This window comes from Zosterops lateralis, assembly GCF_965231275.1.
Source record: "Zosterops lateralis genome assembly, chromosome: 2".
NCBI lineage: Eukaryota > Metazoa > Chordata > Aves > Passeriformes > Zosteropidae > Zosterops > Zosterops lateralis.
The window spans coordinates 2,341,985-2,368,976 of record NC_139763.1 but is presented as its reverse complement, the minus strand read 5'-3'; positions in this window follow the sequence as shown (position 1 = coordinate 2,368,976).

Sequence of the window (26,992 nt, the reverse complement as noted above, 5' to 3'; positions counted from 1 at the left end):
TTTACTCATATTAATTACTCATTAATTAATTAATAAAATAAATTCTTAAATCTTTAATATTAAAAATATATGGATAAAACATTGCTTTAATGCCTTGGGAATGTGTTTAACACCAGTGAGATCTAGGAAAGAACTTCTAAGTTGAATTAAATGCAGCAGGAACTGAGGAATCCAAGAGATTTAAGATATTTTAAAATCCACAAAGCCATTTGGTTCAGGCCCATCTCAACCTGAGCAGTTTTCCAGCTTCTCCTGGCAGCCCAAATTCCTGTTTTTGGGACAAGGTGTCTAACAGGAATCTTTCCTTCTGTGTGCTGAGGCAAAAACTATAAAATCTCTTTTAAGGACCTAATTATTGTGTCTTTGAGAGTTCTCTCCACCAGAACAAAACCAGCTCCATCCTTTATTTATCCTACAAGATTTTGAGGTGTTAATCCCCAACATGAGATTTTTTTCCCAAGATTTCTTGGAAATCTGCTCCAGACTTTTATTCTGAGCCTCAGCCTGACCAGAAAATTAGAAGAGTTTTTGTGGGATTGCCTCAAGTGCTGAATTTCTGTCCTTCAAAACTTCAAACGAGGAAAGGCTGAGGGAATGGTTGACCTGGAATGGTTGGGTCAATGGGCAGAGTCCAACAAAATGAAGTTTAATGAGTCCAAGTGTCGAGTTCTGCACTTTGGCCACAATAACCCCCTGCAGGGCTCTAGGCTGGGGATGGTGTGGCTGGACAGTGACCACGAGGAAAGGGACCTGGGGGGACTGGTGACAACAGCAGGACATGAGCCAGGGTGTGCCCTGGTGGCCAAGAGGGCCAATGGGACCTGGCCTGGATCAGGAATGTGTGGCCAGCAGGAACAGGGAGCTCATTCTGCCCCTGGACTGGGCACTGGTGAGGCCACACCTTGAGTGCTGTGTCCAGTTCAGGATGGACATTGAGTGCTGTGTCCAGTTCTAGATGGACATTGAGTGCTGTGTCCAGTTCAGGGTGGACATTGAGTGCTGTGTCCAGCTCTGGCCCCTCAGTTCAGGAAGGACATTGAGACACTTGAACGTGTCCAGAGGAGGCAACAAAGCTGGTGAAGGGATTGGAAAACAAACCATAAGAAGAACGACTGAGGGAGCTGGGGGTGTTTATCCTGGAGAAAAGGAGACTCAGAGGTGACCTTGTCACTCTCTACGACTCCCTGAAAGGTGCCTGTGCTCAGTGGGGTTGGTCTCTTTCTCCAGGTAGCACTGACAGAACAACAGGACAATCTTCAGCTGCACCAAGGGAAATACAGGTTGGACATCAGGAAGAAGTTTTTCACATAAAGAGTGATTAAATACTGGAATAGTCTGCCCGGGGAGGTGGTGGAGTCACCATCCCTGGATGTGTTTAAAAGGAAACTGGATGTGGCACTCGATGCCGTGACCCAGTTGAGGTGTCGGGGTTGGGTTGGACTCGATGATCTTGAAGGGCTCTTCCAACCTACACATTCTGTGATTCTGTGAATTGGGATTGCTCAGCCTGGAGAAGGATGTGGGGTTGTTGTTGTAGTAGAGGTGGCCAAGACACACAGAGTGACACGATAAAATCTTCAGAAAGCTCTTTATTATGGCCCCAGACTGTCTTTTATTCAGTTTTCACAAACCTCGTGGGCAACTTCAGCTGGTTAATAGTTTTCTTGTTAATTATCCTATTGGTCAGTAAAAAGGTACTTTATTTGTCCATCAAATCTGTCTATTCTTGGATTGTTTGCATGAATTCTCATGGGACAAATCCCTTGTTGTCTCAGGTACATTTGTTTTTCACCCTCAGAATGGATTGTTGTGTTAAAGGAACTTCTCTGTCTCAAAACAGCTTCACATGGGAACTTGAAAATTGCTTGTTAGCAGCACTAAAAAGAAAGGACAGGCCAGTTTTGGCTCAATCCATGTTGGGTGGCCTCAGTGTGGCCTGAAGGAGCCCCAGGAAACCTGGAGAGAGACAATTCCCAAGGGCCAAAGGGACAGGACACAGGGAATGGCTTAAAAATAGGATTTGATGAGATATTGGGCAGGAATTATTCCCTGGAATAGAATTCCCAGATTTGTTGTGGCTGCCCCTGGATCCCTGGCAGTGCCCAAGGCCAGGTTGAACACTGGGGACAGTGGGAGATGTCCCTGCCATGGCAGGGGTGGAATGAGATGACCTTTGTTGTCCCTTCCAGCCCAAACCAGTCCGGGATTCCATGAAAATGAAGTTTCAAGAGTCTCAGCTGCTTGGGCTCGAATCCAGCACTGGGAAAAATTTGGATCTTCAGTTGTCTGACCTTGCCTGGTGTCCCCACCCTTCCTCACACCCCAGGCAGAGTCAGGGATTGAAGGAATGACTTTCCCAGGCACAACAAGGGAATTTTTTTTTTTTTTTAATTTTGGGATTTTCCAGGTGCCCCTTGGGACAGCCTCTCTCAGTCCAGCCAATGGATTTTCCTCCATTCCAGGGGCAGCTCCAGCTCCAGGCTGGGCCCATGGAGGATCCTTGGGAAGAAGGGACAGTGACAAATCCCTGCTGGCCCCCGTGGAATTCCTCTTTGCCCTTTTTGGTTTGGATTTCTTGGTGCAACCAAAACTTCGTCCAAAGATGAAGTGAAGTGAACTGGGAAACTCTGCCTTTGGTTCAGGTGTGTGTGGTGATATTCTAATTGTCTTATAAAATCATCAAACAAATAAATTATTTTTTAGAACGTGGCCTGGAACAGTTTATGTAAAATTAAGTCACTGATTTAAATTCTAAAGAGTGCAGACACTGCAAAAAAACCCAAAAACAAACCCCAAAACTCCATACAAAATGGAGGAAAACGTCAGATTTATTTCAATATATTTTACCCCGTTCTGCCATTAAATTTTTTAAAAACAATATTTAATATGCAGCAAAAAAACCAATTTCGGCGAATATCTCCCAGCACTGCCACAATTTTGAAAGGGGGTTCTTTAAAAATGTATATTTTTCAAGGTAATTATTTTGCAAACGATCTCAGGAAGGAAATATATCAACAATTAAATTAACACAACAAGCCATAAACTGTTTAGCACCGAGCCCCTGTGAATTAAAAGGCAGAGCAGCATTGGCCAAAAGTCAAGGTTTTGCTGACACATTTATTTCTCAGTAAATGAAGACTGTTTAGTTTTAATGCATTTGTGGTTAGCAAGAGTTTCAAAAGATCAATGTAAATTCATTTTGAGGGAGTAAATAATGTCTTAATGAGATTTCTGACAGCAGCTTTCACACCTTAGGCTTCCTCACCTTTCCAAATGCCCAAAGGTGAGCCCGTTTTTCCTGGAATTTTACAATGAACAAACAAACACCAGGCAGGATTTTACGACTTCTGTCTGAAGTGTGTTTGGGGGAGCTGCAGTTTGGGGTTTAACAACTCCCCTCAGTCCACAGAGTGTTACTGTTCTCCTCCTCAAAGGGTTTAACTCAAGGTAAAAAAAAAAGAAGTTTAATGATCCTTCCTTTTTAGGTGTTTTAAAATATTTTATAACTCGAGCTCAACTCGGTTGTGGCGTGGAGCTGCTGAGTCCTTCCAGTGGTGAAATCAAAATACCTGAAATCACACACAGGGAGTTCATCAGGGCAGGGATGAGGAGCTGAGGTGATGGCCCCATTTCTCACAGGGAAAAGGACACCAGGATGGTGGTGGTTCCAAAAAGGCACCAGGATGGTGATTGTTCCAAAAAAAGTCACCCAGAATGGTGGTTGTTTCAAAAAAGTCACCAGGGTGGTGGTTGTTTCAAAAAAGTCACCAGGGTGGTGGTTGTTCCAAAAAGGCACCAGGATGGTGATTGTTCCAAAAAAAGTCACCCAGAATGGTGGTGGTTCCAAAAAGTCACCAGGATGGTGGTGGTTCCAAAAAGTCACCAGGGTGGTGGTTGTTCCAAAAAGTCACCAGGGTGGTGGTTGTTCCAAAAAAGTCACCAGGGTGGTGGTTGTTCCAAAAGGTCACCAGGGTGGTGGTTGTTCCAAAAAGTCACCAGGGTGGTGGTTGTTCCAAAAAAGTCACCAGGGTGGTGGTTGTTCCAAAAAGGCACCAGGGTGGTGATTGTTCCAAAAAAAAGTCACCCAGAATGGTGGTGGTTCCAAAAAGTCACCAGGATGGTGGTGGTTGTTCCAAAAAAGGCCACCAGGATGGTGATTATTCCAAAAAGTCACCAGGGTGGTGGTTGTTCCAAAAAAGTCACCAAGATGGTGGTTGTTCCAAAAAAGTCACCAGGATGGTGGTTGTTCCAAAAAGTCACCAGGATGGTGGTTGTTTCAAAAAGTCACCCAGAATGGCAGTTGTTCCAAAAAAAAGTCACCCAGATGGTGGTGGTTCCAAAAAAAAGTCACCCAGATGGTGGTGGTTCCAAATAGGCACCAGGGTGGTGGTTGTTCCAAAAAGTCACCAGGATGGTGGTGGTTCCAAAAAAGTCACCAGGGTGGTGGTTGTTTCAAAAAAGTCACCCAGAATGGTGGTTGTTTCAAAAAGTCACCAGGGTGGTGGTGGTTCCAAAAAAGTCACCAGGATGGTGGTGGTTGTTCCAAAAAAGGCCACCAGGATGGTGGTTGTTCCAAAAAGTCACCAGGATGGTGGTTGTTTCAAAAAAGTCACCAGGGTGGTGGTTGTTCCAAAAAGTCACCAGGATGGTGATTGTTCCAAAAAAAGTCACCCAGAATGGTGGTGGTTCCAAAAAGTCACCAGGGTGGTGATTGTTCCAAAAAAGTCACCCAGAATGGTGGTTGTTCCAAAAAGTCATCAGGATGATGGTTGTTCCAAAAAGTCACCAGGATGGTGGTTGTTCCAAAAAGTCACCAGGATGGTGGTTGTTCCAAAAAGTCACCCAGGTCTTGGAGCCAGTGTTGATGGAGAGGAAGAACTTGGGGCTTTGCAAGAGGGAACATCAAGGGACTGTGGGATGGTTTGGAGAATCCAAGGAGGGGTCAAGGAGTGAGGTCAGTCCTTTGGAAGTGCCCAGATCATGGAATGGGTTGGGTTGGAAGGATTTAAAGGATCATCCAGTGTCACCCATTCCATGGGCAAAACACCCCTCACGTACACCGAGCTCTGTGCACAAAGTAACAAGAGGTAACAGGAGGAGAAAGTTTCTAATTCTCAGGGTTTAGAAGGGTTTTATTTAATGGGAAGGAAAATGGAATATCATGGAGTTGCTCCCTTCTGTTTGATCAGGTAATGCAGAGTGATGGTAGAACAAGGAGAGAGAACAATTTAGGAACAACTTTCTGGAGAATATATTCCCCAAATCATTGCCAAATATTCTGCTACCGTATGGCACTGGCACAGATTGCCTGGAGAGGACTTAGAGATCTTAAAGAGGACTTTAAAGGTCATCCAGTTCCACCCTTGCCATGGGCAGGGACACCTCCCACTGTCCCCAGTGTCCAACCTGGCCTTGGGCACTGCCAGGGATCCAGGGGCAGCCGCAGCAAATCTGGGAAACCTGTGCCAGGGAAGAATTCCTTCCTAATATCGAGTCTAAACCTTCCCTCTCTCAGTTTGAAGCCGTTATTCCTTGTCCTGTCACTGCAAGACCTTGGGAAATGTCTCTGATAGTGGGTGCTGAGAACGTGGAATCGTGGAATGATGGAATCACAAAATCATGGAATCATGGAATGGTTTTGGTTGGGAGGGACAGTAAAGATCATCCAGTGCCACCCCTGCCATGGCAGGGACACCTCCCACTGTCCCCAATGTCCAACCTGGCCTTGGGCACTGCCAGGGATCCAGGGGCAGCCACAGCAAATCTGGGAATTCCAGCCCAGCCCCTCCTCACCCTCCCAGGGAAAGGATTTTTTCCCAATATCCAAAATAAATCTATTTCTGTCAGTTTGAGGCCATTCCCTGTGTCCTGTCCCTTTGGCCCTTGGGAATTGTCTCTCTCCAGGTTTCCTGGGGCTCCTTCAGGCCCTGCAAGGCCACCCTGAGCTCAGCCCAAAGCTTCTCCTGTCCAGGCTGAACAATCCCAGCTGTGCCAGCCTTTCCTCCCAGCAGAGTCTGACCAGGTTCCTCCAAGCCCCATCCAACCTGTCCTTGAGCACTTTCCAGTGTTGGAATCTCTTCCCCAACTTCAGCTGATTTTAAGTTGAGCCCAGCAACTCTCCCAAAAGTTTTCCAGCCAATTCCAGGGGCTGCTCACAGCTCTAACAACGTCCACCTGCTTTTGGATTCACTGCTCTGAGCCAGCCCTGAAGGAAAAACAGGAAGCACAAATCTGTCACAAATTGCGAGGAAGTTCTAAAAATAAGAGGTTTCCAAAGTGTGACACCCTGCAGCTTGCCAGGTCTATAAGGGGAGTCTTCTGGCAGCCAAATACAGAGAAATATTCTCCTTCCTAATGACATCCAGCTCCTTGATTTTATTCCTAATGAAGTGGCAGGAATAATTAACCAGATCTTAAAACTGTCATGTCCTTGTGGCTGCTCCCCATCCCTGACCTCTGAGTGACATAATTCATAGGAAGGGATTGCTAAACTTTGGCAGGAACTCAGAATTCCTTTGGCTCTCATCTCCTGGGGAAGCAAGTTGGTGCTCCAAGAGCTCCATTTTTCAGGGAAAAGGAAATTCCTTTACTCTTGGCTCCTTTGGTTCCTCCTCTTGGGAGGTTTGGGGTTAAATGAAGCTTTTCCCAAAGCACCTGCTCTTCTTGAGGGCTTCAGAGAAAAAAAAAAAAAATAAAGTTGTCAAAGGTTGTCACAGATATTTTGATCAAATTTCTTCATCTCTTTAAGCAGATTTGGGATCCATTTCCATCCCAGGAAAGCTGATCCTCATGGGAAATCACACAGGGGTAAAGTGGGGATGGATCCACACCCTGCACCTTAAACTGGAAATCTCCCCATGCCTGATATTTAATTTATTTCCTTGTTTTCTTCTTTGTGAGGGTGGTGAAACCCTGGAAAACATTTCCTAGAGAAGCTGTGGCTGCTCCTGGATCCCTGGAAATCATCCAGGACGAGGCTTGGAGCAACTTGGGAGAGTGGAAGGTGTTGGGGAGGGTTGGAATTAAATCATCTTTAAGTTTTTTTTTCCAACCCAAACCACTCCAATTGTAGCAATTTCAAACAACTTGAGAACAATTGTAAAGGTGCAACGGTGTGAAATGGGAGAATCAGAGCCTGAAAACAATCCTCTATTAAAAAAAAAAAAAAAATAAAAAGAAAAGCCAAAAAACCCCTCCTTAAACTGGAAAGAAATGAATCAAACCAATCAACCCAGAACCAAGCAGGGACAATTAAAACAGAGTCCATAAAACTTTTTTTTTACAAGGAACTTCTCCAAAAAGAGAAGAAAGTCTTGAAGAGTGATCAAATACAAGCCGTGGCAGTAATTTCCCTGAAAGAAAACAATTCTCCTTCCCCAAGTGAACCAGCCCAGGCACCACTGGGGTGTTACAATAATAAGAAAGTCCAGTAATTCCAGCAGGAAAAAGTTAAACAGGGGAAGTGATGTGGAAATGCTGAGTTATTTACCCAAATTCATTTTATTTGAGGGATTTGTTGCCTTTGACCCTTAGCGACCTTTGAGCGAAGTGAGGAATTAAATTGGTTTTTAAATTCCTTTCCCCTAAATCCTTTGGTTTTTCTTTTTGTTCTGAGAAAAAAAAAATAAATCCACAACTTTTGTAGAAAAGCATTTTTAAGAAAACATATAAATACACCTCTGGTGCTCTCTGGAAATGTGTGGTTTTTTTTTTTTTTTGGTCCCACTCAAATCTCCTGTTTTATCTACATTGATAAACGTGGATAAAACATTGATATCAACATCATTATCTACATTGATGCAGAACTTAAATCTCCTGTTTTATCTACATTGATAAATGTGGAGAAAACCTTGATGTCAACATTGATAAATGTAGATAAAACCTTGATATCAACATCATTATCTACATTGATGCAGAACTTAAATCCCCAGTTTTATAAAAATTGATAAATGTAGATAAAGCATTGATATCTACATTATTATCATCTTGATTCAGAACTTAAATCTCCTGTTTATCTACATTGATAAATGTGGATAAAACCTTGATATCAACATCATTATCTACATTGATCCAGAACTTAAATCTCCAGTTTTATCTACACTGATAAATGTAGATAAAATCTTGATATCAACATCATCTACATTGATGCAGAACTTAAATCTCCAGTTTTATAAACATTTATAAATGTAGATAAAAGCTTGATATCTACATCATTATCTGCATTAATCCAGAACTTAAATCTCCAGATCTGCTGTTGATTTTAGTTCTGGATGGATGTAGATAATCAATGAATCAATCAATCAATGAATTTAGTTGATCACCTGGATCTCTGGAGTGATTGATCCAATAATTCCTGTGTTTTTATCAGTTCTGCCACTCCAGCTCCACCCTGGACTTGGATTTGGGACTGTGGACCTGCCCCTGCCTATGAAATGACTCAGGGATTTCAGTGACAGCTCCAAACCCCAAAAGAGATCTGGGGCTCTCAAGTGGTTTAAATAAGCACAGAAAGGTTGGGACTGATGATCCCAGGGGTCTTTCCCAACCCAATTAATTCTCTGATAAAGCAGCCCAAGACATGGCCCAGACTCTGAAACAAATCACACTTTGTGGCCTTCAGGAGGCTTTGGACCCTGATAAATGTAGATAAATGTAGATAAAACATTGATATCTACATTATTATCTACATTGATGCAGAACTTAAATCTCCAGTTTTATCTACATTGACAAATGTAGATAAAACCTTGATATCAACATTATCATCTACATTGATGCAGAACTTAAATCTCCTCTTTTATCTACATTTATAAATGTAGATGAATCATTGATATCTACATTATTATCTACATTGATCCAGAATTAAATCTCCTGTTTTATATAAATGGATAAATGTGGATAAAACCTTGATATCTACCTCATTATCTGCATTAATTCAGAACTTAAATCTCCAGATCTGCTGTTGATTTTAGTTCTGGATGGATGTAGATAATCAATGAACCAATCAATCAATGAATTTAGTTGATCACCTGAATCTCTGCAGTGATTGATCCAATAATTCCTGTGTTTTTATCAGTTCTGCCACTCCAGCTCCACCCTCCACTTGGATTTGGGACTGTAAAATAAAATAGATTTTACCAGTGAATTTTTTAATAAACTCACCCAGAAAAGCACAAAAAAAGGGGTCAGTCCTGCACTTCTCCCCGAGACAAATTGAACCATGAATCTGACAAGTTTTTGGGATTTTTTTTGACATTAATTTGGCTCCGCTTGTGAAGAAGAAATTCCCCTTCCTCTCATTTTGTCTCTGGGGTTTGGGTGCAGTGCCAGACTCTCTCAGCCAAGTGATTTCCAGGCCCAGAAATTTCTCTGAGACACCACTGGGCTCAAAGCTCACTGTGGTTTATTTCTCCATAAAAAACAAAAAAAACCCCCAAAATAAAACAAAACTTTTCAGATATTTCACCAGCCCGACACTCTCGGAGGGTCAAAGCCAAACTCACCTTTCAAGGGAATTTTTCCCTTGAAATTTTTGCCCTTTTTTTTTTTTTTTTTTTTTTTTTTTTTTTTTTTTTTTTAATTTATTTTTTTATGAGTCCTTTCTTCTTGTTACAAAAGGCACCTTTCAGAGCAGCCACTCCTGCTCAAGGTGAGGGGAGGTGATTTATGGCATTTATGTTGTGTTGGGCAGAGATCATTCAAATGGGGAATTAATGGGCATTTCCTTGGCCAGTTCCTGTGGTGATCTTAATGTCCCATTTGATCCAGAAGAAATGGAATAAAACCTACCTCGGTAGCAGTGGAAAAAAAAATAAAAAATCTCTTTTTGTCAGTGCTGTTAATGCCCAGGAGGGGGAATGAATTCCAGACCCAGAGCTGAGGGAGTTTTGGATCCGAAGATTGCTCTGGGGAAATCTGGAAGCTCCTGTAGTGCAAAAAATAAAAAAAATAAAATAAATAAAAAAAATTGAAGGAAAAGCCTGAAAAATGGAGATAGAAATGCTGGAGGAGAAGACTTTGTGCTTGAGTATCCCACTGCTGCTCCAGCTAAAACCCCTTGGGATTTACAGATTCCTTCTTCAAGTTGTTGGGAAGGTGTTTCCTGCAAGATTTCCTGCTCTGAGGAAATCTGGAAGCTCCTATAGTGCAAAAAAATACCAAAAAAACATGATGGAAAAACATAAAAAATAGGGATAGAGAGACTGAAAGAGCAGATTTTGGGCTTGAGTATCCCAGTGCTGCTCCAGCTAAAGCCCCTTGGGATCTACAGATTCCTTCTTCAAGTTGTTGGGAAGGTGTTTTCTGCCGGAAAAGATTTCTTGCTCTGGAGAAATCTGGAAGCCCCTGTAGTGCAAAAATACAAAAAAAAAAAAAAAAAAAAAAAAAAAAAAAAAAAAAAAAGAAAAAAAAATTGATGGAAAAACCTAAAAAATGGGGATAGAAATGCTGGAGGAGAAGACTTTGTGCTTGAGTATCCCACTGCTGCTCCAGCTAAAGCCCCTTGGGATCTACAGATTCCTTCTTCCAGTTGTTGGGAAGGTGTTTCCTGCAGGAAAAGATTTCTTGCTCTGGGGAAATCTGGAAGTTCCTATAGTGCAAAAAAAGACCAAAAAAACATGATGGAAAAACATAAAAAATAGGGATAGAGAGGCTGAAAGAGCAGATTTTGGGCTTGAGTATCCCAGTGCTGCTCCAGCTAAAGCTCCTTGGGATCTACAGATTCCTTCTTCCAGTTGTTGGGAAGGTGTTTCCTGCAGGAAAAGATTTCTTGCTCTGGAGAAATCTGGAAGCCCCTGTAGTGCAAAAATACAAAAAAAAAAAAAAACAAAACAAAAAAAAAAAAAAAAAAAAAAAAAAAAAAAAAAAAAAATTGATGGAAAAACCTAAAAAATGGGGATAGAAATGCTGGAGGAAAAGACTTTGGGTTTGAGTATCCCACTGCTGCTCCAGCTGACACCCCTTGGGATCTACAGATTCCTTCTTCCAGTTGTTGGGAAGGTGTTTCCTGCAGGTAAAAAATTCTTGTTCTGGGGAAATCTGAATGTTCCTGTAGTGCAAAAATACAAAAAAAAATTGATGGAAAAATCTAATAAAATGGGGCTAGGAATGCTGGAGGAGAAGACTTTGGGCTTGAGTATCCCACTGCTGCTCCAGCTAAAACCCCTTGGGATCTACAGATTCCTTCTTCAAGTTGTTGGGAAGGTGTTTCCTGCAGGAAAAGATTTCTTGCTCTGGGGAAATCTGGAAGTTCCTGGAGGCTCCTGTAGTACAAAATTTAAAAAAAAAATAATTGATGGAAAAACCTAAAAAATGGGGATAGAAATGCTGGATGAGAAGAATTTGGGTTTGAGTATCCCACTGCTGCTCCAGCTGACATCTCTTGGGATTTAGGGAGTCCTTCTTCCAGTTGTTGGGAAAGTGTTTCCTGCAGGAAAAGATTTCCTGTTCTGAGGAAATCTGGAAGCTGCTGTAGTGCAAAAAAATACAAAAAAAAATAATGGAAAAACCTAAGAAAATGGGGATAGAAAGGCTGAAAGACTTTGGGTTTGAGTATCCCACTGCTGCTCCAGCTAAAGCCCCTTGGGATCTACAGATTCCTCTTTCCAGTTGTTGGGAAGGTGTTTCCTGCAGGAAAAGATTTCTTGTTCTGGGGAAATCTGAATGCTCCTGGGAGCTCCTGTAGTGCAAAAATACAGAAAATCGATGGAAAAACCTAAAAAATGGGGATAGAAATGCTGGAGGAGAAGACTTTGGGCTTGAGTATCCCAGTGCTGCTCCAGCTGACACCCCTTGGGATCTACAGAATCCTTCTTCAGATTGTTGGGAAGGTGTTTCTTGCAGGAAAAAAAATTCTTGTTCTGGGGAAATTTGAATGTTCCTGTAGTGCAAAAAAATACAAAAAATTGATGGAAAAACCTAAGAAAATGGGGATATAAATTTCTCCTAAGAAATAGGAGAAGACTTTGGGCTTGAGTATCCCATTTCTGCTCCAACTGACACCCCTTGGGATCTGCAGATTCCTTCTTCCAGTTGTTGGGAAGGTGTTTCCTGCAGGAAAAGAGGTGCTGGAGGAGAGGGGGCTTCCCTCCCTGGAGAGACAGAGATATTTTAATGAATAAATGGGAAGAATTCAGAGTTATTTTAGCTGCAGCTCTTGCGAGGGAGATCCTGCTTTCTGCAGAGCCACAAATGGGAGTTTTCCAAAGTTTTCTTGAGGAAAAGCATGGAAATCATTTAGGGAGCATCCTGAGAGTCACTGATGATTGCCTAGAGGAGAAAAATACCCCCCAGAGGGGTTTTGCTGTTTTATTTTCCTTTTGATCATCTCCTGTGTCAAAACCACATTCTCCAGACTCATAAACCTGTTTGGTTTTGTCTGGAAGAGCAGTGATGTTCTGCCAGCCTGAAAAACAAAAAAAAAAAAAGTGGGTTTCTCAAACCTCTGTGATGCCTGTGCTGGTCAGGACAGGGATCCAGACAGAAGAGTTTGGTTTGAGAAAAAGTGACTGAGAGGTTTTATTGTCTGTGTGTGAGATTCCAGCTCAGAAGGATGTTTGGGAGCTCAGGAGTGGGGACAAATCCAGGGAGAGACACAAATCCATGGGCAGAAATTCATGTTTCTAGTTTGAATTAGAAACAGTCACAGAATGGTTTCGATTGGAAGGGACATCAAAGATCATTTAATTCTCACCTCTCCTTCCCCACATTCTCTACTCCCAAAAAATGTCCAAATTTTGCTCTGGGAAATTCCAGCTTGTCACAGGCCCAAATCTGTGCCAGGGAGTGTGTGAGGAGTAAATAAAGAGGAGCAAACCACAAGGCAGCCTTGGGGGAGGTTTGCCACTGTAAATACAGCAGAGAATTGTTTGTGCTGCTCAAGGAGTTCAGGGCACACCCCCAGCCACACCTGGGGGCTCCTGACTTCCAGATATTCCTGCATCTTCCAGATATTCCTGGGATCTGTGCTGGAACTGCATCCCCCTCAGATCCCAGGAATAATCCCTGAGGGGGATCCAGCTGTTTCCAGAAGGTATTTTCCATAGGGAGGAGAGTGACAGGACTGATTTACTGGTATTCCCTGACCCCACAAACACCAGGGAATTGCAATTCCCTCACAGCCTTGTCACCTAAACACCCTCAGAGGGGCTGCAAACAGCCTGGCTGGGCCAAAGTCCTGCTCCAAGCAGGAGAAGACACAAAAAATCCACAGGGAGATGGTTGAGACATCCAAGAGCTGCAAGGGGATGGCAGAGAGATCCAAGGGGATGGAGAGAGATCCAAGGGGATGGAGAGAGATCCAAGGGGATGGAGAGAGATCCAAGGGGATGGAGAGAGATCCAAGGGGATGCAGAGAGATCCAAGGGGATGGAGAGAGATCCAAGGGGATGGAGAGAGATCCAAGGGGATGGAGAGAAATCCAAGGGGATGGAGAGAGATCCAACAGAATGGAGAGAGATCTCAGGGAATGCAGAGAGATTCAAGGAAATCCAGAGAGATCCAAGGGGATGGAGAGAGATCCAAAGGAATGCAGAGAGATCCAAGGAAATCCAGAGAGATCCAAGGGGATGGAGAGAGATCCAAGGGAATACAGAGAGATCTCTACCACCATTCAAACAATAGAATGGACTTGGAATTATGGAATCACAGGATGGTTTGGGTTGGAAGGGACTTTAAAGTTCATCTCATTCCCACTTCTGCCATGGCAGGGACACCTCCCACTGTCCCCAATGTCCAACCTGGCCTTGGGCACTGCCAGGGATCCAGGGGCAGCCACAGCAAATCTGGGAATTCTGTGCAGGCCCTCAACATCTTCTAAGTAAAGTATTTCTTCCTGATATCCCATCCAACGTCCAATATCCCATTTAAAATCCCATCCAACCTAAAATTCCAGGGGTGGGAGCCAGAAGGATCCCAGGACCTTGTGCTTCCATGGGAATTCCAGTGGATGGAACATTCGGAGAGTGGATGGGGAGATGGTTCTTCCATCTTCACCCAAACCTGTGTCCAGGGGCAGGACAACAGCACAGGAACACAAGGACACCCTCCATCCCATCTCCTGGATGGTGCTGAGGAATCAGGGACAAAATCTGGGAGAGATCCAACCTGTGATGCCCAAAAAACTCCTGAAGCCACAGGAAACAGGCAGTGGGAGGCCCAGGATAAACACAGCAGGTAAAGCCACAAGGGGATGGTTCCTTATCAGACATTCAGGACACAAAAGAAAGATGAGAGATTCCAAATATTTCAGAAGGCAAAGAGCAAAGAAAAAAGGTCTTTATTGTCTAATTCTTACTGCTTTTTATAAGGTGTTTTGATACAGACTTAACATGGTTGGTGAATAGGAACGACCTCTCTCTGGTCCCTTTGGTTAAACCAGAGAAACAGCAAAACACCACCTGGAGAAAGATTGTTCTGAGAAAGGAGAGTTGTGTGCCGAGATTGGTTTGAGAAGAAGCTTTCTGGAGAAATTTTTATTTGGGAATAAGTCAGCAGCTGCCAGCAGGGTGAAATCTCTCAGGGCCAGAAATATCAGGCCCATGAGACATGGCAACACCTCCTATCCCATCCCATCCCATCCCATCCCATCCCATCCCATCCCATCCCATCCCATCCCATCCCATCCCATCCCATCCCATCCCATCCCATCCCCATCCCATCCATCCCATCCCATCCCCATCCCATCCCATCCCATCCATCCCATCCCATCCCATCCCATCCCAACCCATCCCAACCCATCCCAACCCATCCCACCCCATCCCATCCCATCCCATCCCATCCCATCCCATCCCATCCCATCCCATCCCATCCCATCCCATCCCAACCCATCCCAACCCATCCCACCCCATCCCATCCCATCAATCCCATCCCATCCCATCCCATCAATCCCATCCCATCCCATCCCATCCCATCCCATCCCATCCCATCCCATCAATCCCATCCCATCCCATCCCATCCCATCCCTGCCTGCAGCAGTGCAGTGTGTGAGCCCAGAATCCCAAAACCCCAGAATCCCAGAATCCCAATATTCCAGGATCCCTGAGGTTGGAAAAGCCCTCCCAGCCCATGGAATCCCAATGCCCACCTTGTCCCCAGCCCAGAGCACCGAGTGCCACCTCCAGGTGACACCTCCAGGGCTGGGCACTCCAAAGCTCCCTGGGCAGTTCTTCCCAAGGCCTGAGCCCCCTTTCCATGGGGAAATTCCTGCTGCTGGCCAAGCTGAGCCTCCCCTGCTTTTACAGGAAGGAGAGAAGGAAAGAGAGCCAGAGGAAAGGTTGAAGCTGTTCATGTGCAAAAGGAAATAATCCTGAATTTTTATCCTTTCAAAAGCTGCTGGGTGAGCAGGGCAGTTCATTTGTTGCCTTGTTATGGATTTGGGAGTGTTCAGTGTTGGTCCATCAGTAAAAACGAGAGTGAATGTTCTTCCCGTTGGGTTCAGCCTTTTGATGGCTGGACAATTATTCCATTTGCTCATTTGCTGAAATGACCTAATTCACCTACTCAGGAGCAAATTGTTGTTTTACATGACCCGGTCAAGTTTTCTCTTTTTTACCCAACGTGAATTTGCTTTATCTAATTCAGAGTTTTCATAAATCCACCAACAGCTCTGAAGATGAGAACTCTGAGCTTGGTTCTCTCATCTCTCCCCTGTCTGGACAAATTGGTTCACTTGTTTATACTCTGCTCTTGGATAAAACCAAATACTTAACGAAAATAATCAAAATCTGATATAATGACAAATGTCTCTTGTTCCTATTTATTTCACGTTTTAAAACTCGGTTCTTTCAGATGTTTTAATTGACTCAGAGTCCTCACACTGACCAAAGCTCTTGGCAGAGAATCTCTTGTGTAACACAATTTCAGGTCAAATAGAATAAAGAATAAATAATGGGTTCAATAATCTGTAAAATAAAACTGCATTTGTAGGATTTTTTAGCTTAAAGATAATTGAATTCCAAAGCTCCTACAACACCTTTCACTCTCTCAGGTTAATGAGATAGTCCAGCCTGGCCTTGGATATTTCCAGGGATGTCCACAACTTCCCTGGACAAAATTCAGGTTTATAAATTAACCACACCTTTCTCAGCTCTTTAGGGATGTGCCCATAATTCCCACATTCCCAAGTGGAGCAGGAGAAAAGCCTGTCAGAGACATCAGTGCTGATTCCAAAACATCTCATGAATTCTCAGCTCCCAGTGTAGAAAAAAACACGGAAACACCAAAATCCTGCTGTTTTCCCCCTCCTCAGACCTGGGGACGAGCACAGGACTTTTATGCTCCTAAAAAAAATCAGTGTTTCAGCTCCAGGGAGGAATTCATGGCCCCAAATCACAAAGTCTAAAGTGCATTTATTTTATTTTATTTTATTTTATTTTATTTTATTTTATTTTATTTTAATTTATTTTAATTTATTTTATTTTATTTTTATTTTATTTTGTTTTATTTTATTTTATTTTTATTTTATTTTATTTTTATTTTATTTTATTTTATTTTATTTTTATTTTATTTTTTTATTTTTATTTTTATTTTATTTTGTTTTATTTTATTTTATTTTATTTTTTATTTTTTTATTTTATTTTATTTTATTTTATTTTTATTTTATTTTATTTTATTTTATTATTATTTTATTTTATTTTATTTTATTTTTATTTTATTATTATTTTATTTTATTTTATTCTTATTTTATTTTATTTTTTTTTTTTTTTTATTTTATTTTATTCTTATTTTATTTTATTCTTATTTTATTTTATTTCATTTCCAGCAGCAAGCATTCTATTCCTTGGAATGAACCTCCACTGCTGAGAGAGGAAAAGACACGAAAACACCAAAATCCTGCTGTTTTCCCCCTCCTCAGACCTCAGTATGAGCACAGGACTTTTTGTGCCCTGTAAAAATATCCAGGCTTTGATTTGCCTCATCCTGAGAGTCCCAGGAAAGAGCATTTCCCTTTCACTTCAAAGCATTTCCCACTTTCCTGGAGCTGATTTTTCCTCCCTGCTCCACTGCCTTGCCCAAAATCCAGGCGTGGAGCTCAATCCGTGTCCAGCTGCAGCGAGGAAAGCAGATTCCATCCCCTGCTGGGACTGGGTGAGCCCCAGGTATGGACTGCATTTTTTGGGGTTTTTGTTGGTTTTTTTTTTCTTCTTTCCTGAGCTAGAAATGATCCATTACCTCATAATAAAACTGGAAATTGAAAGCAGTTCCCTTTCCCTTTTTTGCTCCTAAAAAAAAAATTAAAAATTGGTTTTTCAGCTCCAGGGAGGAATTCATGGCCCCAAATCACAAAGCCTAAAGTGTAGCTGCTCTCTAATTAAATTGGAGCAGCTTTTTTATATATATATTAATTTAATTTTATTTTTTTTTTCCAGCAGCAAGCATTCTATCCCTTGGAATGAAGCTCCACTGCTGGGGATCTGAGCAGTTCCAATTAGGAGAGTTTTGCTTTGAGCTCTCCCAAGCCCAAACACAGAGTGTGGCATTGTGCCCTCGCCCATTAAATTGGAAATACAAATCCCCCCCACTTTCTTTTTTTTTTGGTTCAAATAAACTCCAGGAGATGCCTTTCCTGGAAGGTTTGAAGTCTAGTTCTTCACATCACTAAATTGATGATTTCCATGAGGGTTTTTTTTGGGTTTTTTTTGGTGGAATTAGCAGAGTGTCGTGTGTCCCTTTTGATTAAACGCTCGTTTTGTTGGGGTTTAATTGCTGCAGTAATTAAGGGTTTTCTCTGGGACACTCTGATTCCCTAAAACCAGCACCCATTTCTCCCTGCATTGCATTCCCTGACATTTTTCTCGTTCCTCTGAGGTGATAAATTGCTCCATAAATTCAGGAAGAACTGATCATAACCATATTCCCATTAAACTGGAAATACAAATCCCCCCCACTTTCTTTTTTTTTTGGTTCAAATAAACTCCAGGAGATGCCTTTCCTGGAAGTTTTGAAGTCTAGTTCTTCACATCACTAAATTGATGATTTCCATGAGGTTTTCTTTGGGGTTTTTTTTGTGGAATTAGCAGAGTGTCGTGTGTCCCTTTTGATTAAACGCTCGTTTTGTTGGGGTTTAATTGCTGCAGTAATTAAGGCTTTTCTCTGGGACACTCTGATTCCCTAAAAACAGCACCTATTTCTCCCTGCATTGCATTCCCTGACATTTTTCTCGTTCCTCTGAGGTGATAAATTGCTCCATAAATTCAGGAAGAATTGATAATAATCATGGAGGGAAGTGCATAAAGAGACCATTAAGAAAATCAAGGCAGACCCTCCTGTCCCTGGCCTTCCTTGCTGTGCAATATCCCAAATAAATGGCACAATTTAATCCCCAGATAATTCAAATTTCATGGACTTGCCCATTGCTGCTGTCTGGGCTTTATTTGAGCTCAAGGTAGAGCCTCAATTTCCATTTAATTTGGCTGCCTTGGGGGTATTTTCTATCCAGTCAAATTACCTAAAACTTGTATTTGCTGATATTGCTGATAAAAAACGAGTTGATAAAACCAAACCCATGGATTTTTCAACTCTTTCCTCCCATTTTTCCCTCCAGTTACCTTTTCCCTCCTTCCTTAATTCCACAAAAGTTCTGTTCTCCTGCAGAAGGAGGAGAAACATCCTTTAAAACCTCCCAAATTCTGCTTTGGGGGTATTTTCTATCCAGCCAAATCACCTAAAATATGTATTTGCTGCTGTCGCTGATAAAAAAATGAATTGATAAAACCAAACCCATGGATTTTTCAGCTCTTTCCTCCTATTTTTCCCTCCAGTCATCTTTTCCCTCCCTCCTTAATTCCACCAAAGTCCTGTTCTCCTGTAAAAGGAGGAGAAACATCCTTTAAACCCCCCAAAAACTGCCTTGGGGGTATTTTCCATTCAGTCAAATTACCTAAAATATCTATTTGCTGCTGTTGCTGATAAAAACGAGTTGATAAAACCAAAACCATGGATTTTTCAACTCTTTCCTCCCATTTTTCTCTCCAGTCGTCTTTTCTCTCTCTCCTTAATTCCACAAAAGTCCTGTTCTCCTGTAAAAAGGAGGAGAAACATCCTTTAAAACCCCCAAAAACTGCCTTGGGGGTATTTTCCATTCAGTCAAATCACCTAAAACTTGTATTTGCTGATATTGCTGATAAAAAATGAGTTGATAAAACCAAACCCAAGGATTTTTCAACTCTTTCCTCCTATTTGTTATTGTTGCTATTCCCAGTTACCTTTTCCCTCCCTCCTTAATTCCACCAAAGTCCTGTTCTCCTGTAAAAAGGAGGAGAAACATCCTTTAAAACCCCCCAAATTCTGCTTTGGGGGTATTTTCTATCCAGTCAAATGACCTAAAATATCTATTTGCTGCTGTTGCTGATAAAAAACGAGTTGATAAAACCAAACCCATGGATTTTTCAACTTTTTCCTTCTATTTTTCCCTCCAGTTACCTTTTCCCTCCCTCCTTAATTCCTCAAAAGTCCCATTCTCCTGTAAAAAGGAGGAGAAACATCCTTTAAAACCCCCCAAATTCTGCTTTGGGGGTATTTTCTATCCAGTCAAATGACCTAAAATATCTATTTGCTGCTGTTGCTGATAAAAACGAGTTGATAAAACCAAAACCACGGATTTTTCAACTAATTCCTCCCATTTTTCTCTCCAGTCGTCTTTTCTCTCTCTCCTTAATTCCACAAAAGTCCTGTTCTCCTGTAAAAAGGAGGAGAAACATCCTTTAAAACCCCCCAAATTCTGCTTTGGGGGTATTTTCTATCCAGTCAAATGACCTAAAATATCTATTTGCTGCTGTTGCTGATAAAAAACGAGTTGATAAAACCAAAACCATGGATTTTTCAACTTTTTCCTTCTATTTTTCCCTCCAGTCACCTTTTCCCTCCCTCTTTAATTCCACCAAAGTCCCATTCTCCTGTAAAAAGGAGGAGAAACATCCTTTAAAACCCCCCAAAACATCCCAGTGATCAGGGCTCAGCACATTCCTGATTTCTGATTAGGAAAATAAGAATTTATTTAAGGAATCCCTGCTGCCAGGACCTGGAACTGAATCCAGGCAGGGATCAAGCTGTGAATGTTCTTATTTTCTTGGTGGGATGGGAAATCCCTCAGGAAAGCAAATCCCAGAGGGTTGAACTCTCATTTTTTTAGCGAAATCTCTTTAATCCAACTGATCCAAGGGGATCCAGAGATGTCCAAGGATGGTTCTTACCTTTTGGAAATGTTGGGAACTGCTGAGGTTTCTTTCTTTTGCCTCTTCAGAGGCAGAAACTTCATTTTTCACCTTTTTAACCCTTGTTGGGCACTGATGAGTTTTCTTCCCCTTGCCTCTCATCACTCACAGAAATTTCATTTTTTTTCACTTTTTTAACCCTTGTTTGTTGTCCAAGGATCACACTCAGCTTTTGGAAATGTTGGGCTCTGCTGAGGTTTCTTCCTTTGGACTCTCATCCCTTACAGAAATTTCATTTTTCACCTTTTTTAACTTTTCAGCCAGAGTTTTCCTGGTTCTTTAGAAAACTCAACCTCATTTGTGGATTAATTCTATAAACCCACACTTTTAGATAAGGTTTAGATGAGCTCCAGGTTCCTTCCATGGTGCCCTGCAGAACTCCAGGGCACTGCTGGGAGCCTGTGATTTATTCACAGCAGGAAAAGCAACCTTGTGGAATAATATTTAATTATTTGCATTAAAACCTGTGTTTTAATGTGTATATATATATATATATATATATATATATTATATATATATTACTATTACTATGTATATATATTACTATTATAATTATTATTTTTTACTTTTATATATATATATAAATATATATATATAAATATATAAATTTTTTTTTTTTTTTTTTTTTTTTTTTTTTTTTTTTTTTTGGTCTTCTGGCCTGGGTACAATAAACCCAACATTCATTAATTCATTCCTTGCCCCTTAAAAAAAATAAAGGATAATGGATAAAATAATAAAGAATAATAAAAAAAGGATAATGAATAAAAAAATTAAGAATAAAGGACAAAGGATAAAGAATAAAGAATAAAAAATAAAGGATAATGAATAAAAGAATAAAGAATAAAGAATAAAGGACAAAGGATAAAGAATAAAGAATAAAGGATAAAGAATAAAGAATAAAAAATAAAGAATAAAGAATTAAAAAATAAAGGATAATGAATAAAAGAATAAAGGGTAAATAATAAAGGATAATGAATAAAGAATAAAGGATAAATAATAAAAAAATAAAGGATAATGAATAAAAGAATAAAGGATAAAAAAATACAGGATAAAGAATAAAAAATAAAAGATAATGAGTAAAAGAATAAAGAATTTTAAAAAGTATAAAGAATAAAAAGAATAAAAAAAAGGTTAAAGAATAAAAAAAAAGAATAAAGAACAAAGAATAAAAGAATAAAGGATAAAGAATAAAGAATAAAGAATAAAGAATAAAGAATAAGCCGCTGATTTGTTTTCATGACTGAAAACAATCACCCTCCACAACCAACCAAACAACCAAACAACCCTCCTAATTAATTAATTAATTAAAATAACTTTATTAAAGCTACAAATTCAATTCTCATAAATTGAACATTTTCAGACACTTGTGCAATTTTATTTGTGACCCTTTTTTGCTCCATGACACCTTTCAAATCTATTTTTTTTTTTTTATTTTCCCCTCCCTGAGCTGCTGTTTCCTCCTGCACAAGATGGGCTGCACAGAAATGATGAGGAGCTCAGTTCTGGCTCCAAAAAAAAAGGGATTTTTAACCAAAAAAAGGGATTTTTAACCCCTGGAAGGAGAAGCTACAACACTCTTGTTTTAAAACACCTACAAGAACATCAGGCCCAGCCTTTGGTCGGTCTCCACTGCTGCGGAATATTTGGAAATTTGAATTTTTCCGTTTCTAAGGGCCTTGAGGTTTTTATTTTTCAGCTGATACCAACACCCAGGGACAGAGAGAAGCTCTGGGTTTCAACATCGTGGCAACCACGAGGCCATTGGGTTTGACCTGTGGAAAATGAAGAATTCAGGATAAATCCTCAGAGACATCAAACAGGGACTCTGTGGCACAGACAGGAGCAGAATTAAACTCACCCAAGGCAGTGAATGAGGTTTTTCTGCTCCTCTGACTCATTGGGCTTCATCTTTTCCAGATGTTTTCAGATTTTATCCCACCTTACCCCACTGCCTTGGTCCATTTTCACTCAGTTTTTATGGAAAAGATCCACATGGAATGAATTTGCCAGGTCTAGACCCCAAATTAAGCTCAATCTTCTTTTTTTTAGACCTTTTTAGACCTCGTCCTTCCAACCTCTTGGAATTGAGCAACCCAAATTTCTAATCCAATTTCAAACCCAGACACTCTTGCTCAAAAATCCGAGATAAATCTTCTTAATTTTGCAGCAGATAAATGGTCTTAATTACAGCAGCCCCTGTTTTCTCAATTCTTGCATTTGCAATATTCCTGGAAGGGGAGGAAAAAAGGGGAAAATTCCCTGCGGTTTTTTGGGGGATGAGCAGAAAGGGGGGAGGAAGGAGCTGTTTGAGACAAATGAAATTCCAAGAGCTGATGGAAAGGGTTCCTCCAGTGGGGTTGTTGTGGTTTGAAAGTAAAACGAGTGAGAGGCTCCAAGTCAGAGATATAATTTAATAAGGAGAAAGGTAAAAAGGTAAAAATAAAATCAAATCAATGCAATAACACAAAGGAGCACTGACAGAGTCAGAACACACCCTGAGCAGGGTGGGGGGAGCAGTCCAGGTGAGGGGCTCTTCCTGAAGCAGTGATCCCACAGAAAGGTCTGGGAGCTCTGCTCCTCTGGGAATCCAGTGGCTCAGGGCTGCTTGTCCTGTCCCAAATCCCAGATTCTCTCCAGGTGGGAATGCTTGGCTCCTCCCCCTGGGCATTGGGAGCATCTCCCAATGGGATGAGGAGTCGTGCAGTGGCTCCTTGATGGCCCATTAAACAGAGAGAGCTCCTGGAGGGAGTTCCCTGTGAGTCCTGGGCAAGGCATTGATGGGCCATGAGCAGAAGAGCCCAAAGGAGGGGCCTGGGAAAACACTGCCCCACCTGGTTCCAGCAGCTCATGGGGATGGGGATGGAATAAATACTGTGTGCACATCCTACACTGAAACCCAGGACAGGGGTTAATGCAGGAAAAACAGGGAACGACACCTGGCAGGACCAGGAGCTGGGAAGGACCAGGAAAAAATCCTTCTTTGGGGTATTCCTGGATTTTTGGGGACTTCCAGTTGAGGCTCTTTAAGACTTTTCAAGGAAATGGGATCCTGAACTGGCTGCCCCCAACCACCTCCCCTGCCCTGTCCCCTGCATTTTGGGATGTTCAAAACAATCCCAAATGATCATTGGCTGCTTTGGGTTGGGAAAGACCTTAAATATCCTCTAATTCCAACCCCAGCCATGGGAACATTTGGACAAAACTTGGATTTCTGGGAAGCTTCATCTTCTAAATACAAAGAACAAGCACAGGGAGGTCCAGAGAGTCACTTTTCTCCCTTTTGGTAAATATTTTTCTTTAGTTCTAAAAATAAAACTGCTTTAGACAGCTACCTAAGCAAGCCAGACTCAACAAATCTCTTTGTTACATGAAAAATAAAGAAAATTTCCTGCCTGTGGTTTGCTTGCAGCCTTTGTTATCTTTTTAATAGACACTGAGCTAAGCAAGAAAAGCAGAATAATAATTAAAAAAGCAGATTTTTGTTCTTTTTTGCATAACATGGGACAGGCGTTTTCTCTTCTCCAGTGACCTTAGAAGCCTTTGTGTTTTATTAATTGCTGGTTTGGTATTTCTCTGAGGAGAAATGAGTGGAAAATAAGTTTTTGGTGTTTAATAGAAGAAAGGAAAACAGTGCTTCGGACTGAAACCATGGATTCAGCACCGAGGGGCTAAATTTGCTCTCCCACAACCAGGAATTAGAGGATGGACCTCAAATCCTGTTTGTGGCCCAGGCCAGACTCCACAAGGTTATTTGTGCCACTCCAGATATTCCTGGTGGCCACTGGAATTTGATCCTGAGCTTTTCAAAGCTCTTGGCTGGACCAAGGCAATCCCTTTCCAGCAGGATTAAATTCAGGAATTAAAAGATGGAGCTCTCAGCACATTTGAGGCCCAAGATCATCTGTCCCAATCCCGCTCTTCCTGGGGGCCACTGGAATTGGCTCCTGAGCCTTTCACAGCTCTTCACTGGACCAAGGCAATCCCATTCCAGCAGGAGTAGAATCCCAAGGAGGATTAAATTTGGGAATTAGAGGATGGACTGCCCATCCAATTTGAGGCCCAAGGTCATCTCCACTCCAGCTTTACCTGGTGGCCACTGGAATTGCCTCCTGAGCTTTGAAGAGCTCATGGATGGACCAAGGCGACCAACTCCATTCCAGCAGGAGCAGAATCCCAAACAGGATTAAATTTGGGAATTAGAGGATGGACCTCACATCCCATTTGTGGCCCAAGGTCATCTATTCCAATCCAGCTTTTCCTGATGGTCACTGGAATTTTCTCCTGAGCTTTGCAGAGCTCTTGGCTGGACCATGACAATCCCATTCCAGCAGGAGCAGAATCCCAAGCAGGATTAAATTTGGGAATTAGAGGATGGACCTCCCATCCCATTTGAGGCCCAAGGTCAGCTGTCCCACTCCAGCTTTTTCTGGTGGCCACTGGAATTGGCTCCTGAGCCTTGCAGAGTTCATGGTGCGATCAAGGCAATCCCATTGCAGCAGGAGTAGAATCCCAAGCAGGATTAAATTTGGGAATTAGAAGATGGACCTCCTATCCCATTTGTGGCCCAAGGCCATCAGTCCCACTCCAGCTCTTCCTGGTGGCCACTGGAATTGGCTCCTGAGCTTTGCAGAGCTCTTGGCTGGACCAAGGCAACCAAGCCCATTCCAGCAGGAGCAGAATCCAAGTAGGATTAAATTCAGGAATTAAAAGATGGACCTCACATCCCATTTGAAACCCAGGCCAGACTCCACAAGCCCCACTCCAGCTCTTCCCGTTGACCTCTGGAATTTGCTCCTGAACTCTTGGCTGGACCAAGGCCATCCCATCCCAGCAGGAGCACAATCCCAAGCGCCATCAGTCTAAAAACAGAGCAGGGCAGTTTTGCTGGGGATCATTTCCAGTAAGGGAGGATGTTTCCTCAGCAGTTTTCGAGCTGGCTCTGACTCAGGCATCCCCCCGGGAGCTCACCAAAGTGGTCATTAGGGAGGCAGCAAAGAGGCAGCGAGGAATTTCGGCACAAAGGCGGCTCATCCCGGATAAAAGAGCTCCAGAGAATCCTCCTGGCCATTGGAGAATCCTCCTGGCCATCCATCGGCTCTGGGCACGCTCGAGGGGTTTTTATTGATGCTGAAAAACCATTTCAGTTATTTGTGCACGGCCTGGAGAGACTCTGCATTGTGCTGGTTCCAGCAGCGAGGTGAATTGTAAAATGCTGGGATTCAAACCAGCCCTAATTAAATGTTTGGAGTGGATTAACACCCTCCGTTGCAACACAGGGATTGATGGGGGAAGGCTGGAGTTGCTCAAGGAGTAACGGGAAGGAACAACCAGGATTTGCTAAGCAAGGGTTTCTCCCAGTCTGGGAGCAGAGGGAAGGTGTCCAGTCAAGAGTCTGGGCAGCAAAGTCAAGCTGAAGAGGAAAGATAAATATTTCTCCATCTCTGGTTTTCAGTTTTTTGTGAATACAGGTTTCAAAGCACAATTTTTATTTATTTATTTATTTATTTATTTATTTAAATTATTATTATTATTATTAGTCATGGTGGAAAGTTTGAAAAAATCAGTTTTTAACACACAGTTTTCTTGAGGAGTCACAGCTGGACACACTGATTTTACTGGGATTATGGACACGCTTAAACCTGAATTGCTGCTTAAGAGCAGGACTGGACTGAGCCTAGAACAGGCAGTTGGACTCTCACAGGATTTGCTAAGCAAGGGTTTCTCCCAGTCTGGGAGCAGAGGGAAGGTGTCCAGCAAAAAGTCTGGGCAGCAAAGTCAAGCTGAAGAGGCAAAATAAATATTTCTCCAACTCTGGTTTTCACCTTTTTGTGAATACGGGTTTCAAAGCAAAATTATTTTTGATTAGTCGTGGTGGAAAGTTTGAAAAAATCAGGTTTTAACACACAGATTTCTTGAGGAGTCACGGCTGGACACACTGACTTTACTGGGATTATGGACACATCTAAACCTGAGTCACAGTTTAAGAGCAGGATTGGACTCCCACAGGATTTGCTAAACAAGGCCTTCTCCCAGTCTGGGAGCAGAGGGAAGGTGTCCAGTCAAGAGTCTGGGCAGCAAAGTCAAGCTGAAGAGGCAAAATAAATATTTCTCCATCTCTGGTTTTCAGTTTTTTGGGAATACAGGTTTCAAAACAACTTTTTTTTTTTTATTAGTTGTGGTGGAAATTTTGAAAAAATCAGGTTTTAACACACAGATTTCTTGAGGTGCCATGGCTGGACACACTGATTTTACTGGGATTATGGACACGCTTAAACCTGAATTTCTGCTTAAGAGCAGGACTGGACTGAGCCTAGAACAGGCAGAGGGTGCCCCAGGCAGTTGGACTTTGTATTACCCATTAAATTCACCCAAATTTTGGCTGGTCCTGACCACAAAATGCTCCAGCATTTTGGGCACAGCCCAGGTGATACACCTGCTTCCCTGGGGTTGGAATGTCCCAAAGCTTTTTCTCATCTCTACAAGCCTCAGGTGGTGCAGAGAGATGAGAATAATATAAAATATTTATTTGTCCCTATTTAAATAGGGAGAAATTGTTCCCTGGGATGGTGAGGAGGCCCAGGAAAGCTGTGGATCCCTGGAAATGTCCAAGGTCAGGACATTTGGGATGGTGGAATTTGTCCCTGCCCATGGCAGCGGGTGGAATGGGATCTTCAGGATCCCTCCCCACCCAAAACCATTTTGGGATTTGATGATGTTGAAGGCCTCCCTTACTGACCCCTCTGTGCAATTCCAGGCAGGAATTTTTTTTCTTCCTTTGGAGACTG